The sequence below is a fragment of the Pristis pectinata genome, chromosome 19 (genome assembly GCF_009764475.1).
Source record: "Pristis pectinata isolate sPriPec2 chromosome 19, sPriPec2.1.pri, whole genome shotgun sequence".
NCBI lineage: Eukaryota > Metazoa > Chordata > Chondrichthyes > Rhinopristiformes > Pristidae > Pristis > Pristis pectinata.
Window position 1 is genome coordinate 10,817,031 of NC_067423.1, and position 15,595 is coordinate 10,832,625.

Consider the following 15,595-nt stretch of genomic DNA (forward strand, 5'->3'; position numbering starts at 1 on the left):
TTTAACAGGAGGCTTACAGATGAAGATTGTTATTATCTACCAATTTTCCCATTTTGGCTAAGTCAACCTTGGGGCCACGACTTAGCGTCACAAAGCAGCATGACTGTGTAATTTTAGTTTGATACTCTCACTTGGCTGGGTGACGAATTTACTACCAGAATCTGACAATTCAACAAGAGATTTTAAATTATTCAGCTAAATATTAAGCCCATGGACAGGTGCTGTAGTAATACACATTTGTAGCAACGTTAAGTGTATCATTTTGGGGTCTCAAGAGGTTTCCAGTGTTTAAATGGGGTCATGCTGAGCAAAAAGTGCTGAGTCTAGAGCTTGGTTGGGCGAGACCAGTGGGTGAGGTTTGAAAGGTGATCTTTCCTCATGCACACAGAAGGACTGCAATCTAAAGTCGTGTTGCTACTGGTTGCTGAGGATCTGGGGCCTGTGTAACAGCCTCTCAGCACTTGATGTGTGTATTAGAGTAATACAGCAGGGAAACAGGCCTTTTGGCCCAACTTGTCCATGCCGACCACTGTGTCCACCTAGCTAGTCCCGTTTGCCCATGTTTGGTCCATATCCCTTCAAACCTTTCCAATCCATGTACTTATCCAAATGTCTTTTAAACATTGTTATTGTAACCAACTCAACCACTTTCTCTGGCAGCTCGTTCCATATACGCACCACCCTCTGCGTTAAGTTCCTCTCAGGTCCCTTCTAAATCTTCCACCTCTCACTTTAAACCCATGCCCTCTAGTTTTCAGTTCCCCTTCCTTGAGAAAAAGACTGTGTGCATTCACCCTGTCTATACCCCACATGATTTTATACACCCCTCAATCTCCTACTCTCCAAGGAATAATTTCCCAGTCTGCCCAACCTCTCCCTATAACTTAGTCCTTCGATCCCGGCAGCATCCTCAAATTTTCTCTGCACTCTTTCCAATTCTATGATATCTTTCCTAGAACAGAGCGACCAAAATTGTACATAGTACTCCAAGTGCGGTCTTGAGCACGGCACAGTAGCATAGCGGTTAGTGTAATGCTATTACAGCGCCAGTAACCTGGGTTCAATTCCCGCTGCTGCCTGTAAGGAGTTTGTATGTTCTCCCAGTGTCTGCGCGGGTTTCCTCCGGGTGCTCCGGTTTCCTCCCACATTCCAAAGACGTACAGGTGGGCATGCTATGTTGGCGCCGGAAGAGCAGCGACACTTGCGGGCTGCCCCCCAGAACACTCTCAGTAACGCAAAAAGACATATTTCACTGTGTGTTTCGATGTATATGTGACTAATAAATAAATATCTTATCTTGTTCAAAAAGACAAGATGAGTGGTATAGGTGCTTTGTAAACAGAATGTTTTGGCTTGATGACACAATGGATATGGAGAGACAAAACATTGCAAGTGGTGTTACACTGCTTTCACCCTCCTCCTGATCATTGATGGGGAAATGGTAGGTTTCTCCTTTCTTCACATGAATTTGATGCATGCAGTTGCTCAGCCATCAGGGAGGCCATCTTCACTGGCATTCTCTTCAAGGTTTTCTTGCTCCTTACCAATGCCCTGGCAATAGATGGTGATTGGCTTCTTACCTCCACATTTCTTCAAGACAAACGCGGCACATTTTGCCCCCACCTCACTTGCACGCTGCTTGGAGATTGTCCCAGTCACTGGACCTCTGCGGAAAATCATATTTCAATTCATGAAAATCCACCTCAATGATGCAGGAAGCTACTCCTTTTTCTTCAATGTACAACTATACTCAAAAAATTGTGTGACAGAAATTCATCTTTGCCTGCTGGTGCCAAATGTGTGTACAAGAATCTAGTCACCCCATGTATTGTCTCCATTATAATCCCAACAGCTCAAACAACACATCTTGGTGACACTCCCCCAGTTCAGACAACATACAGAGCCCACACTCAGCACCAACAACTAAAGGGAAGTTTCTCACATTTGTTTTAGAACTGAAAGAAGTTCCTGTGAATCAAGCATTAGTGCAGTGGAAGGATAAGCAAACCAATGTCAGACTAACATCCCTATTTGCACTCAGTTGATTACATTGGGCAGGATACAATATTCACATGCCTGTATACCAATCCTGAAGTGGGCACTCTAATCTGAGACCTCCCATAGGAAGGGATTACTAGGTGGATAAAAAAAGATTCAAATTTGCTTAGTCTCCTTGAAGAAATACAACATCCTGACTGACTCCTGGGAATCTTAGACCCAGTATCTCTTAAATTGGAGAAGGAGCATTTGGGATGGTGTTAGGAACTTTGAGGCCATGCATTGGGTATGCCCAAAAGCAGTATGTAAATGCACTGCTTTCCAAGCTACCCATTCACCTGCCCTGCAGGCTCCTCTTGGCTCATCTGTGGAAGAGTCTGCAGTTCCCACGTTGGTCTGATCAGCCACCTCGGAATCCACAAAACTGGAGTGGAAGCCAGTCACCCTCCAACTCAAAATGACCTACTTATAGACTCCAGAGATAGACTAAAGTTCTAGTTATATCAATCATCCAGAGGTACAAATTCAATCTAAAGCAGCTAGGGAAATTTAAATTTCAGGTAATTAAATAAGTTTGCAGTACACAGCTGGGGGTCCGTGAAAGTAAGAAATTGTCATCAATATCTTTCAAGTTCACTGATTTTTTGAGGGGGAAAAAGTTGCTGTTCTTTGATCCAGTTGAAATGCAACTCCCAATCCACAGGAATATAGTTGAATCTTAAGTGTCCTCTGAAGGGGCCGCACAAACAGTTGTTCTCTGCAGAACCAGGGCAATAAATGCTAGTTTTGGTAGCAACACTTAGAGTCCATGAATTAATTAAAAACATATAGCATTAACCTGCAGATGGATTCATAGGACTTAATAGTAATTCTTTAATATCATTAATTCAGATTGCTTATCTTGTCTAGAGCAAGACAAGGTTTTCAAAGTTGGTGGCTCATGGAATGAGAGAGTAGCAGGGTCAAAGTTCTAGGGAAAAGAGATCAAATTGTTAAGACGACTTCCTTCCATCTTGAAGTTTGACTCCTTTTGGAGGCACCTCTGCCTATAAAGTTCTCTGTCAACATTCACTCTCCCAATCTCTGAAAGCAGTCCTTAAATCAATCTGTTTCTGGGACAGATGTTATTTCCTTAAGGACATTAGTGAACCAGATAGTACTTTGCAATTTAATTGTTCCATGGTTACCATTACTGGTGCTGGCTCTTTATTTTTCCAAAACAATTCCAGCTCTTTTAACTTTACACAGGGTCAAAGCGCAAATTTATCACAACCCAAAGTTCAGAAGTGTAAATTACTAGTCCAATAACCTTAACCTCTGTTTGCAAATATGAAAAGCACAAATAAGGTACAGAGAGCAACATGGAGAGAAAGACTAAGATAAAAAAGAAACTGAAAACAGAAAAAAAAAGTAATATCTCCAAAGTAAATCAGAAATCTGAAGGAACAAAGAAACCCAGTTTGGCTAATTTTCTGTGCTTGAATGGCTCTTTACAATTAAGAATAATCACACTATTAAAGTGGAAGGAATGGAGAAGTCTTCACCTTTTAAGACAAATCTAATTGGTACTCATTGGCAACTTTATGCTGTTTCATCTGTTTCTCTGACATGTCTCTCAATTTTACACATCTCTGAGAGAAGGATATCTCTTACCCATTTTCCAGGTTTAACTACACATTGTTTGTAACCTGTATTCATTTGTGGTATTTGGACATCCCATGAACTGTGTAGCTGGCCCAGTCACTTCTGTGAGTAGTTAAGAAACTGCCATATATTGGTAGGTTTGGAATCATGCACAGGCCAGATTAGTCTAGACCAGGGCAGGTTGGTTGCTTTCCAACCCTGAAGAACTTCAGTGAAATAAATGAATCATAGTCATAGCATGGAAACAGGCCCTTCAGCCCAACTCGTCCATGCCAACCAATATCCCTCTAAACCTCTCCTATCCATGTACCTGTCTATATGTCTTCCAAATATAATAATTGTATCCACCTCGATCCCTTTTTCTGGCAGCTTGGTCCATTCACTCACCGTTCTCCGTGTGAAAAAGCTGCTCCTCAGGTCCCTTTTAAACCTTTCCCCTCTCACTTTAAACCTATGCCCCCTAGTTTTGGGCTCCCCTACCCTGTGGAAAAGACTTTGGCTATTCACCTTATCTATGCCCCTCATGATTTTATAAGCCTCAATAAAGTCACCCCTCAGCCTTCGACCCTCCAAGGAAAAATATCCGAGCTTATCCAACCTCTCCTTATAACTCAAACACTTCAGTCCAGCTAACACCCACACAAATCTTTTTTGCACCCTTTCCAGTCTAATGACATCCTTCCTATAGCGGGGGACCAGAACCGTCCGCAGCACTCCAAATGTGGCCTTACCAATGTCTTGTACGGTTGAGATTCACAACAATTCAATATTTTCATGGCCTTTATGAACCTCACAGTCAGCAGCTACTTTGGTGGAATTTGAACTCATGGTTCAATAGTCTGGATCAACAGTCCAGATCTTTGCTGACCTATCCAGTAGCTTAACCACTATGCTACTATATCCAGGAAGCCAGTGTCTGATTTATACATTCGCACAGCTTCCCTCACCGTTATTTCTCAGGCAAACGTTTAGGCAAGAGTTTATGCAATCAATTCAGTTGGAGTCCACAGTGAATCCAACGCTGCCTTCACCTGATATGCACACGTGCACTTGCGACATGGGATGGATACTGGTCAGCAAATGAGCAATGCTCCCTCTTTAACCTTGAGGCAAACTGCAGCACTTAAACCACAATAATCCAACTCACCATGCACCAGGAAAGAAGATGGAGCCTTATTAAACTGTACGGTTCAGCCCCATCCTGATCTACTCATCAGAAGGCCCCCTACACTAAATAACTTTTAATGCCCCTTATGAAAATGTTCATTCTATACAGAAATCTTTGATTAAAAAAAAACTTCCTGCAATCATGCAACTTAAGTACAGTCCAATTTCTCAAACTTACTTAGAATTAATGCACTGGTTCCAGAGGTCCCTGAAGTACACATTTGGTCCCAACATTTTACCTGAGTATCTAATATTTTATCCTCAAGTTGTGGGTAATTATTGCACTGTAGCAACTTGAATGTTTTTTTAACCCTCTGGATGATCTATTTCCTATGGTCCAATGAGCAGCCTCTGTCATGTGCATTCTGGAACAATGATGCATAACAATGGAACACAGTGTACATTCTGAAATGTACCAACATTTAATTACTGGGAGGAGACATCACTTCCCCCTCCTCCTTCACAGAAACACTTGCAATCCTGCAGCAGAGACCATTGTATGTGCACTGGCTCCAAGCCAGCTGCTCCCAACTTCAGTCCGTTTATAGGCGATCATCTAACTTCATCAGATTGGCATGGATTTGATATATTGCCTGGTATTGTATCCAAGCTGCCAAACTAGTGACCTTTTTTTTTTGCAATGACATACAGTATATTTGCATTGTTGACTTGTTCCCATTGTTCACCTCTGCCTCCCATGTTGTGTTCAGTGACTAGAATTAACAGGAACAGGATGACAGCTGCTCCAGCATATGCTAGTGCGTCGGTTACTTGGCTGAGTAGAATGTGTACATCAACTCCCAATCAAAGAACTCTTTCAGAAATGAGCTTTGTTGCACACCAATTTGTGGAATAGACTGCCACCTAATGGATTAAACACTGACAGCTAGAAGAGGTGGAATAGCCAGGGTGGCCTGGAAATTTGTCAGACGCTGCTAATTATTTCATTGCTATTTGATTAAAGATCAATTACAGCGATAACAACTATTTTCTACTTCCTCCAGAAATTCAGCCAGGGCCTTCCCACTGTGAGCTGAGCTTGCCTGATGTGATTTTTGGCTTCATACTCCACCAGGGAAATTAAATCACTTTGTGGAGGGGCGTCCATAGCTATGATTCCTGGAACATCGAGGACACAACCTCACTGGCTCTCCACTCGGCTTTGGAGCGCCTAGACAACAGCAAAACATATGTCAGGCTGCTGTTTATCAATTACAACTCGCCATTCAACACCGTCATCCCCTCAGTACCAATCAACAAGCTTCTAAACCTGGGCCTCTGTACCTCCCTCTGCAACTGGATCCTCGACTTCCTTATCAGGAGACCACAGTCAGTGCGGATCAGTAATAACATCTCCTCCTGGTTGACAAATCAACACAGGCGCACCTCAAGGATGCGTGTTTAGCTCACTGCTCTACTCTCTCTACACTCACAACTGTGTGGCCTGGCACAGCTCAAACACCGTCTATAAATTTGCCGATGACACCACTATTGTTGGCAGAATCTCAGATGGTGACAAGAAAGTGTACAGGAGTGAGATAGATCGGCTGGTTGAGTGGTGTCGTAACAAAAACCTTGCACTCAGCATCAGCAAGACCAAGGAATTGATTGCGGACTTCAGGAAGGGAAAGTTGGGAGAACACACATCAGCCCTCATTGAGGGGTCAGTGTTGGAAAGGGTGAGCAGCTTCAAGTTCCTGGGCATCAACATCTCAGAGGATCTATCTTGAGCCCAACACATTGATGCAATCACAAAAAAGGCACGCCAGTAGCTCTACTTTACTAGGAGTTTAAGGAGATTTGGTACATCACCAAAGACTCTTGTGAATTTCTACAGATGTATGATGGAGACCATTCTGATTGGTTGCATCACAGCCTAGTATGGAGGCTCCAATGTGCAGGATTGCAAAGGGTTATAGATTCAGCCGGCTTCATCACAGGCACAACCCTCCTTGCCATTGAGGATATCTTCAAGACACGGTGCCTCAAGGCAGCATCCATCATTAACGACCCTCACCACCCGGGACATGCACTCTTCTCATTAGTACCATGGAGGTGGTGGTACAGGAGCCTGAAGACCCACACTCAACGTTTTAGGAACAGCTTCTTCTCCTCTGCCATCAGATTTCTGAGCAGTCCTTGAACACTGCCTCCTTATTCTTCTTCTGCACTGTTTATTTATTTTTGTAACTTATAGTAATTTTTATATCTTGCACCGTACTGCTGCCACTAAACAACAAATTTCATGACAGATGTCAATGATGATAAAACCGATTCTGATTGTTATTACAATTCCAGACTGGGCCTGGATATGGTAAATCCCACTACTTAGTTTCCTTCCTCTGGGACCCTCCCTTTCCATGGTACCAATGATTCTACTCGTACCAAATCCACCTGACCCTACCAATCAGCCCAAGTCCAAGACCCCCGATCATTAACCATCCCAAGCTCCCTGGTTCCCAAGCTTTTCATTCACAATAAAACACCCCCAACCTGAATACCATCCCCAATCCCATCAGCAGACACATAGACCACTACAAATCTTTAAAGTCATATCCCGGCATATCCTTCACTCTACCATTACAATCAACAGATGATCAACCTTACTTGGGGGAGTGCAGAAGAGCATGCCAGGGACAGCACCAGGTCTACAATGTGGTTGTGAAGAGAACGTTTTCTCTTGTGGGAGAATCTAAAGCAAGAGGGTCACTATTTAAAAATAAGGCATCACTCATTTAAGGCAGAGATCAGGTGAAATCATCTCAGTGTCAGGAGTCTTTTGAACACTTCTTCACAGGGCAGTGGCAGCTGAACACTTGTAAGGCAGATAGATCCTTGATAAGCAAGAAGGAGAAAAGTTCCTGCAGGTAGACTGGAACATAATTTGCCATGATCGATATTAATCATATTAAGCGGTCAAATAGGCTTGAAGGAATGAATGACCTCCCTCTGCTCCTAATACTTATGTTCACATGTTTTCTATGAAAATATAATGTTGTACGTTCATTCATGAAATGGCAGGATCACATTGCAAAAGCTGATGTACGTCACAAGTCAAAGCAGTTAGAATAGAGTTAATAATTTACTCTAATGGTCCTTTCCTGCAAGTTTCACCTACCCTGTAATTAAGTTTAATGTCACTCTCCTACTTTATCCTATTGCCCTTTTAATGTTTATTTAGTTTAAGCTTCCAACTGTTTCTCATTTGGTACAATCTATGTACAGCTTCCATTGATGTGATGATAACCTTCTCCAGTCTCTTCAACAACTGTTCAAGCTGGGGTCAAAGGATGTGTTTTCCTAAGGCACACTGCAGCACAAGCCGTCACTGTGTGATTCTGGCTGCCAGAAGCTTATGGAGAACGTGGATCAAAGAGCAAAGTGGATAATGCAGCATTGTCACCAGAAGGACCTTTCAAACCTCAAGGTATCTCAGAACACTTTACAGTCAATGCAGCACTTCTGATGTGTTGTCACTCTTGGAAGATAAGAAGCATTGCAACTAATTTTCACACAGCAAACTCTCAAGCAGCAAAGAGATTGTATATTTTGGTGATGTTGATTAAGGTTCAAATAATGACACCAGAGGGAACTTGCTTTCATAGAGCCAGCCAGCATGGAAACAGGCCCTTCAGCCCACCGAGTCCGTGCCAACCATCAAGCACCCACTTACATAAATCCTACATTAATCCCATATTTTATTCTCCTCTCATTCTCATTGGCTCCTGCCAGATTCTACCACTAACCCACACATTAAGAGCAATCTTATAGTGGCCAATTGACCTACCAACCCACACACATTTGGGATGTGGGAGGAAACTGGAGCACTTGGAAGAAACCCATGCAGTCACTGGGAGAACTTGCAAACTCCACACAGGCAGCACACGAGAGTCAGGATGGAACCTGGATCTCTGGTGTTCTGAGGTGATGGCTCTACCAGCTGTACCACTGTGCCATCCCACTTCCTTCTAAGTGTCGCCACTGGGATCTTTCACACAAGGCAGCAGATGGCACCTCAATTCAACATGCCTTTGAAGGGTAGGATCTCCAATAGAGCAGATCTCCTTCAGCACTGCACTGAAATGTCCACCTGGACTAAATATTGAAGTTTCTGGAGTGACACACCTAACCTTCAGATTGAGACACAAGAGTCCTACCCACTGAAGGATGGCTCACAGGGCAACAGGGGAGGCAGTTGGTGAGGAATGAAGTGCTGGCCTTTATTTCAAGGGGCTTGGAATTTAAAAGATGGAAAGTCTTGCCAGAACTTTAGAGGGCAGAGGTGAGAACACAACCAGAGAACTGCACATATAATTTAGTCTCTTTATGTAGGAGGGAATATATTTGTATTGGAGACAGTTCAGTGAAGAGATTGGGAAATATTTAGTAGATTGGACCGATACTCATTGGAGTTTAGAAAAACGAGAGATGATCTTATTGAAATGTACAAGATCCTGAGGGAGCCCGAGAAGGTAGCGATGGTTAGCATGTTTTCCCTCATCTACCATTAGTGAGCATAGCTTCACAATAAAGGATTTAAGATGGAGATGAATCTTTGGAATTCTCTTTCCTAGAAAACCGTGAAGCCAAACCACTGAATGTGCTCAAGATAAAGAGAATTTTGATCTATAGGGGAGTCAAGAGTTAGGAGGAACAAACAGGAAAGTGGAGATGAGAACAAGATCAAAGCAGCCGTGATCCTATTAAATGACACAGTAGGTGCTTGGAGCCATATGTCCTCCTCCTGCTCTTATTTCTTATGTTTATTATGCTCTTATGAATCACTGACAACAAAACAGCCAAAACCGTGCGAGTGAAACAGGGTGCACATATATTTGCACTGCAGGAGCCACAGATCCGTGTAGAGAAGTCACCTACATGATCAAACACATACAGAATATTCAGGGAAAGAGTTGGCATTTGATGATTAAGATCAACCAAGACTACTTCCTGAGAAATGATATTCAGAGTGAGTGGAATATCATTCAGAAATGACGTTCATCACACAGCCACTGTTTGCAAATAAAATCATTTCCCACTTCGAAATCTTCTCTTTCCACCACCATCTCCTGTGTTTTGGAATCACATCTCCCACACTGCCCTCAAAAGCGCTTTCATTTTCTAATTAAGGAGCTAAACAATTTTGAAATGGAAATCAAACTTGGAATAATATGTTGCTGCTAATATTCTGGGAGTTTTCTCATTAACAAGGTCCCCGCCATCTGACTTTCTCTGCATATGAAAGGACTTTTGTTGTGGTTAATTAATCAACTCCTTCTGGAGACAGGGTAGTACTCAACCTTATACTAGGAAATGAAACTGGGCAGATGATGGAAATGTTGGTGGGGCAACACTTTGCGAAGAGTGACCATAATTCTGAAAGTTTCAAGGTAGTTATGGAAAAGGATGAAGTTGGTTCGCAGTTAACATCCTAAATTGGGGGAAGGCTGGTTTGCAATAGCACAAGAGAGGGCATGGTGGATAAAGATTAGGAGCAGATGCCTGTGAGTTAAACAACTTCAGACAAGGGGGAGTCTTTTAAAAGAGAGTTAGCGAAAGCTCAGGGCCAGCATGATTGGGTAAAAGTAAAAAGGCAAAGATGCAATGTCAGGGAACCATGAATGACAATGGATATTTAACATTTGATCAGGAATAAAAAGGAAGACCATGACAGGTATAAGCAAGTCCCTTGAGAAATATAGTGGGTGTAGGCGAGATCTTAAAAAAAATTAAGAATAAAAGAAGGGGCCATGAAATAACCTGGGAAAGCAAGATTAAAGAGAATCCCAAGGCTGGAACCTTTGTAGTTTGTGATATACATTAACAACTTGAAAATAAATGGAGGAATGATTCGCAAGTTTGCAGATGACGCAACAATTGGCTGTGTTGTGGATAGCAAGGAAGGTTACCTAAGGCTAACGCAGGATAGGGATCAAATGGAAAATTGGGCAGAGCATTGGCAGATGGAATTTAATCCCAATAAATGCGATGTGATGCATTTCAGGAAGTCAAATAGAGGTAGGGCATATACAATAAATGGTAGGATGCCAATGAATTATCTGCTTCCGCTAACCGTATGATTGCCTTTGTTACATTAATGGCCAAACGATCCATTTTGCTTAAATAGAAGGATCCAATACCCCCTACTACTTTTCAATGGTTCTCTCAAACTACATCATGTTTAAACTTGGAAATAATTAGGAGTGGTACTGTTGATCCTTCGCTTAAATTTGAAGATATTTGGAGTCCATTTATTCAATATTTTCACATGATATAGATCCCCTTGTAATAACCTTTCAACTTAAAGGAATGGAGTTGACAACATAATATTGCTCTGTTTCTACTGAGAAATTTTAGTCCAGTTTTTTTTCCTGTTTGTTTTTTTTGAAGTTTTTTTTGTTTAGCTTAGTTTGGTTTGATATATTGTTTATAATTTTTCTTATTGATTTGGGGATTTTTTTTCTTTCTTTTATATTTATATAATAAATCTTTTTCTTTCCTTTCTTTTATATTATATTCATTTACTAAGAGATCATTGGATCAACAGATTTTTTTTTATATTTTATTGTTCTTTACGATTATCCATGCCATGATTCTTCTCCTGATCTCTTTGTATTACATGTACAAACATAGATGTTATATATTAATCTGTATTAATTTGAAAACTAATAAAAAGATTGAAAAAGGATGCCAAGGAATATCGATGAACAGAGGGACCTTGGAGTTCAAGTCCATAGCTCCCTGAAAGTGGTACCACAGGTACATAGGGTGGTGAAGGCAGCACATGGCATGCTTGTCTTCAAAGATTGGGGTGTAGGCGTCACCCTAATGGGAATATTCCCTTTGTCCTTCCCATCCCTCCCCCATCCTCTCTACAAAATTACTTTGTTTTCTCTTTTTCCCAGTTCTGACAAAGGGTCTTGGACCTGAACTATTAACCACTTCTGCTTCCACATATGCTGCCTGATGTACTAAGTGGTTCCAGTATTTTCTGCTTCTATCTAAGCTTGGGTTGTTTTCTTTGGAACAAAGGGACTACAGGGAGATTTAATCCAGAAATAAAATATCATAAAAAGGTACAGACAGAGTGAGCAAGATCTACCATTTGCCCTTAGGCTAGAAGTCAATAACTGTAACGATTCCTCTTTAATTATAATCGAATTTTGTTACAAAAGAGAAATAGATTTTTATTTAAGTCAAGTAACTATGTTAAACAAAGGCAGATAGACATTTTTACTGATCGTTTTTGCTACTTCATATGCTGACACCCAAGAACTCTCGAACAATTTAAATAAACAACCCATTCATCTGACTACACTGAGCACTGTAATAGATTATTCCCTTTCCAATAACTGGCATTAATACTTTTTGTAATCTGTTGGAATATTAGAGGAATTGAGGAATGTTTGTCTCACCCAATGGCGAGGTCTAGAACTCACTGCTTGAAGGTGACATAGAGGAAGAAACCCTCACCACATTTAAAACAGAGTTGGAACCTACAAAGCCATGGACCCAAAGCTAAGAATTGGGTTTAATCCAAGTAGTCATTATGGCCAGCATTGAAACGTTGAGCTGAATGGCCTCCTTGTACCTCTATATGATCAAGGGCAACAAGTATGTAGTTATGTACTCCTACCTCAGTCAAAGGTCCTCTAGTGGGTTATGGGCTCCGGGATTTATGAGATCCCACATGTTACTCCTGAAATCTCCCCCTGCACACTAGGTTAGGATATAGTCCATAAAGAGCCACGTCTCTCAGGAGTGATGTTTGGAAACAAAGGAGAATAGAAATTTGGGATTCTGCTTTACAAATGGCAATTGTTAATTAAAATCTGAGATAAATATGATTTTCATTATCCAAAACGTATTAATACATTTGGACCAGACTTGGGAATATGGAGATAAGTAACAGCAGTGATAATTTCACTGAATGACCATGTGGCCTACACGGGTGCCTATTGAGTTGAATTTTATTCTTTCATTCACTTTCCCAAAAATATGTGATAGCAGCTGTAAATTTTACACTGTTTCTGAGATTGGTTTCCATACCAACGTAACTAAATTCTGGAAGCAGAATTGAACCATGTTTAGTGCATGAATGCAAGGACCCCATGTAATAGAAAATTATTGCATGAGTCATTGCAGTCTCTATTCATTTGGCCAAACCTGGTTGATGAGTCATATTGAATGAACTGCTTTGTTTGTGCTTATACTGGATAACCTCGGCAGTAATCTTTTGAAGCTACTCTTAAAACAGTAAAAAAAACTGCAACTTTTAGAAAGTAAAGGGACATACTCAGAGGGCATGTATTTAATATTGGAGCCATTGATAATAAGCAAGAACCAGCCTTCAAACTAGAACCATTCACTTTCTACATTGCATCACAGAACATAGAGCCTGTTCCTGTGCTGTACTGTTCTTTAGCTCACGATGTTGTTTCCGAGCACAATGCCAAATTAAACTAATCCCTTCTGCTTGCACATGATCTACATCCCACCATTCCCTGCATATTCGTATGCCTTTCCAAAACGCCTCTTGAACACCGCTACTGTATCAGCTTCCACTACCACCCCTGGCAGTGCATTCCAGACACCCACCACACTTTATGTAAAAACCTTGCCCCACATATCTCCTTTAAACTTTCCCCCTCTCACCTTAAAACTATGCCCTCCAGCATTTGACATTTCCACCCTTGGAAAAAGATTCTGACTGAACACCCTATCTATGCCTCTCATAACTTTATGAATTCTATCAGCTCTCCCCTTAGCCTTTGATGCTCCAGAGAAAAGGATCTATGTTCCTTGTATCTAATACCCTCTAATCCAGGCAGCATCCTGGTAAATCTCTTCTGCACCAAATCCAAAGCCTCCACATCCTTCCTGTAATGGGATAGTCAGAATTGCACACGATATTCCAAGTGTGGCCTGACTAAAGTTTTATGCAGCTACATCATGACTTCCTGACTCTTATACTCAGCGCCCTAGTGATGAAGGCAAGCATCCCATACCCCTTCTTTACCACTATCTACTTGCGTTGGCACATAGAGCTATCATAGAACCAGAGTCTTTTGATAAAACTGACAAGCTATGATCAGCATTGAAATCACAGGGTATGCCTGTAATTTTCAAAGCCACTCTCTATTAGAACAGTAGGCTGCAGCCACTTGAAATGATCAGCTCTTGAACCGAACCATGATAATGTTTCACAGCAGACAGCTCTCTGATGCTAGTGGTCCTGGAAACTTACTACTGTATTTACACAGGTGGATCCTCAACATGTACATGTATATTGATACATTTGTTTAATATTGGGATAGAGAAGATGTGCCACAATCATGAGGCACTCTGGAATATTTGGCCAAGTGGACAGGGAACATAATAGGTCAAGCTGAGACAGCAGAGACAAAAGGCTCTGTTAACAGGAATCCTATCCACACATTCAGAGAAACTAAGCATTGATATACTTAAGAGGTCAGGATAAGGGAGAACAATAGATGAAAATGCTACGGAGAGATACAGAGCGTATAGATGGATGAGAACAGTAATTGACAGGCAAGGTACAAGTTGACCATTAGCTTCACTATACCTTTAGAATTAAGATATTTTTCATTGAAACACAGATAGCAAGAAGGGCCCACTGTATCAAATTAATGCAAGGGTCTATGAGAAGTCCCAGAATTGTTATAGGGATATCAGAAATAATTGTGGTCACATCTGATGAGCTGCCATTCACCTGGCATACGTTATCATTATATCCAATAGATATAAAGCTCAATGTATTTTGATTCAGGGAGACTATTCCATCTGATTTATCCTGCGTGCATACTTGTACTAAGATTGATTGGATAAAGACTTGTTACATCTATAGCTCTGTTCTCTGAGTGGCTCTTCAACCACAATAGGAACAAGGAGATTAAATGAGAAAATGGAGATATATGGCACACACAAGCCAATGACAAATTGTTGCACTATTTCAGATTTCTCCTGAATAGAATGAATGCTTACACTGCACCATATTCCCTACACAGTTGATTGGACACAGTGGTGTAGCTAGAAGAGCTGCTGCCTCACATCTCCAGTGAGCCGGGATTGATCCTAACCTTTGATACTGTCTGTGTGGAGTTTGCATGTTCTTCCTGTGATCGTGAGAGTTTCCTCCGAGTGATTCAGTTTCCTTCAATATCCCAAAGACTTGCAGGTTGTTAGGTTATTTGACCACTGTAAATTGCCCCGGTGCATAGGTGAGTGATAGAAACTGGGGAGAGTTGAAGGGAATGTGGGGAGGTGCCATCCAGACCATGCCATCTTCTCGCAGCTACCATCAGGCAGGAGGTACAGAAGCCTGAAGTCCCACACCACCAGGTTCAAGAACAGCTACTTCCCTTCAACCATTTGGTTCTTGAACCAACCTGCACAACCCTAATCACTACCTCAATACAGCAACACTATGACCACTTTACACTACAATGGACTTTGTTTTTTCCATTATAATTGTGTTCTTTTTTGTATAATTTATGTTTTTCTTGTGAATCTAATGTTAATCTAATGTCGTGTTCTAATGCTATGTGCTTGTGATGCTGTTGCAAGTAAGTTTTTCATTGCACCTGTGCATACATGTACTTGTGCACACGACAATAAGCTTGACTTGAATAAGTTACAAGGGATACTGTATTAGTTGGGGAATGGGATTGCTATCCAGCGTAGACTTGATGGGCCTCTATGTCAAAAGCAAGTATGGTATTAAATAAAGCTGTTGAGTTATTTACTCCACTGTCTTGGTCCTATT